The sequence below is a fragment of the Mirounga angustirostris genome, unplaced genomic scaffold, assembly GCF_029215605.1.
Source record: "Mirounga angustirostris isolate CCGP_5_RB_7025 unplaced genomic scaffold, mMirAng1.0.hap1 SCAF_4, whole genome shotgun sequence".
NCBI classification, from domain to species: Eukaryota; Metazoa; Chordata; class Mammalia; order Carnivora; family Phocidae; genus Mirounga; species Mirounga angustirostris.
The window spans coordinates 172,078,806-172,081,738 of record NW_026991712.1 but is presented as its reverse complement, the minus strand read 5'-3'; the positions used below and the strand labels follow the sequence as shown (position 1 = coordinate 172,081,738).

The 2,933-nt window shown below is 41.3% G+C and overlaps 1 pseudogene; it reads left to right on the top strand.

The window, feature by feature from the left end:
- Positions 1–222: 222 nt before the first annotated feature.
- On the top strand, positions 223–573 carry LOC129046405 (heat shock factor-binding protein 1-like; annotated as a pseudogene).
- The last annotated feature ends 2,360 nt before the right edge of the window (positions 574–2,933 follow it).

The following is a 2,933-nucleotide window of genomic DNA, read 5'->3' as shown; positions in this document are numbered from 1 at the left end:
CCCCTCCTGGGAAACTGACAGTATGGAGAACTATGCAACAGAGTAGCCATATACCCAGCTACATGGATGGATCTTAAAAATAGACCCAAGTGACAAAAGTAATCAGTGAGATGTGTGTAACACTTGCGTTACATAAAATACATAGCAGTGCATTGTGCAAGAATATACAAATAAGATATACATTACACACATATATACATACATAAGAGGCATCTTATATGGATGAGTGCTGTGATGATGATGGTGTGCTGTGAACTGAGAAGTCTGATTTACTATTAGACTTTATATAACCTTTCTATAGTCATTAAAAAACTATCAATACCAGCCAAGCTGAGAACCGGGGAGATGGCCGAGACTGACCCCAAGACCGCTCAGGATCTCGCCTCGGTGGTGCAGCCACTCCAACAGATGCAAGAAAAATTTCGGACCATGTCCAACCGGATCATTGGAAGAATTGATGACATGAGCAGTCGCATTGACGACCTGGAGAAAAACATTGCCGACCTCATGACACAGAGCTGGAGGGTGAAAACAAGATCCCTGCCACACCAAAGGGTTGAAGCAGGCGGCTAATTCCCCCCGAAAGTCCAGAACACCATTTTTACAAGCTGAGAGAAGACCGAATGGCTTTCTGAAACAACTGCTGTGTGTAGACGGGTTTTCTACCCTAAAGTGTGGGTTCTTCTCACCACGTACTATACAGTTAGTCTGTAGAGTGATTCTCCCCACCAGTTTCTTGAACATGGTAAATCCACATCTTGGACCTTGGTCAGTCGTGCTGTTAAATATTAAACACTAAAACTTTGGCAATTCCTGCATAAAATTGTCACATTAAAAAAAAAACAAACAAACTATCGGTATCTCATTCTCTTTCCTCCCCTGATTCTACATTAAGTTTAGTTTATTTTTTTTTAAGATTTTTTATTTATTTATTTGACAGAGACAAAGCGAGAGAAGGAACACAAGCAGGGGGAGTGGGAGAGGGAGAAGTAGGCTTCCCACTGAGCAGGGAGCCCGATCCGATGCGGGGCTTGATCCCAGGACCCCGGGATCATGACCTGAGCCGAAGACAGACGCTTAACCATCTGAGCCACCCAGGCGCCCTTAAATTTAGTTTAAAATTGTGTGTTATTTCTCTCTCTTATTGCTCTAGAAGAAAATATTTTGCTGTGACTTATTTAGGTGAAATCCAGATTTTATTGGAGATGTTTATGCCTTTTCGGATAAATATTTCAGAAAAATACCAGGTGCCACCTGTTCTGTTGCTAGATGTGTATATATAAGTGGTTTCTCCAACTAAGTTATGTAGATTCTTTATTAAATGTACTCCCATGTGGAGGGGAAAAATACACCTATCACTCTTCTCTGAGCTACAAATTAATAAGCATTGCATGTGGTTCGACGCTAGATTCACCATTTCCTTTTGTTTCAAAGAAGTAATCAAGTTCATTCTTGGCCTGGTGCTATCTTTCTTCAATGTGTTTTCAAATAATTGAGATCTTTAATGGGAAATCATACAGTCTTCTGTCCTAGAAGATTTTACCAGGCCGCTTGGCCCCAAATGAGGTAATCAGACCAAAAATGATTTTTTGGAAGTTGCCTGAGTGAATCCTGTGAATAAAAGGCCTTTTAGGGGCAAATTTACTCATTTTCTATCACTTATTTCCTTGATACCTTTGGTCACTTCCTAGACTATTCATTAGAAATTTCTGGTAACTGTTGGAAAGTCTGGAATGGAGATTTCTTCTCCTTTACAAACGAGAAGCAGCCCCTGGGCGTTGATTTAGCTGTTCCACCTTCTCCCAATGTCAAAGACTTGGCTGCTTTTTGTTCTGAGATTTACTTATCAGGCACCCAGAGGATTAGGTGGAAATGACCCGGTCACCCAAGGGTGTTGAGGTCACAGAACTGTAGTTGGAGACTGCTCCCAGGATGGGCAGGTTAGAGGATTGTGTGGGTGAGCATCTTATCCTTCTCTCTATCCCTCTCTACAGGGTGAACTGAATTCATCACAGAGCAGAGGGAACCCTGCCTGTGGCAGCCTGCGTGGTTCAAGTCATATTCTCTGCTTCTGTGGCATTTATACAGCTCCCGGGGCTCACTGACTCCGTTATGGTGAAAGCCTGGGACGCGGAGGGTCGAGCCAAGTTTGGGCATCTTTACGCTGACCAGCCACGCTTGCCAAGTGCTTCCTTACTTCTTGTGTCATTTATTCTTCTTCTTTTTTTTTTTTTTGTCATTTTTCCCCCAGTTTTATTGAGAAATAACTGACATGGGTCATTTTTTCTGAACAGTCAACCTGTGAGGCCGGTCCTGTCCTCAGCTGGTGCCAGGAAAGCCACATCTGTAGAGTCAGCCTCCAGTGAAAGTTCTTTTAGTTGATTGGTTTGTATCTTTTACTTCTTGACTCCTTTTTTGTTTTGTTTTGTTTTGTTTTATAGCCAAAATATAATCAGGAAATATGTAATGATGAAATATCTTGCTTTCCCTGAAACAAGACTCAAATTGGGGAGATTATCTTTCATCCTGTTTAGATTCCATAAATCCCTGCATTTTCCTGGTTGCTCCAGGGAGTCCGCCACCTAGGAAATACCCGCTGATGGAGTCAGGCTGATACTAAAGCTGCAAAGAACAACAGGGTGTCGATGTTTGGAGGACATTCTTATCCAGGAAAAAAAGACATTTGTACTTTGGTCCTGGTTATGGGTAACTTAAGATAATTCTGGTTTGCTTATAGCTCAGGCCCTTCTACAGGATGGCAAACCTTTAAAAAAATTTTTTTCTTAAGAGATTAGGATTCCAATAATAAAGAGAAAAACATGAAAAGTACAATAAAGCTAGCTTTAGATGACAAAATAGGTATCAGAGTATTTCACTTATTAAAAAACAAGCCATGTTTGCATACATAGGAAAGATTGGAGGGCTATATGTTG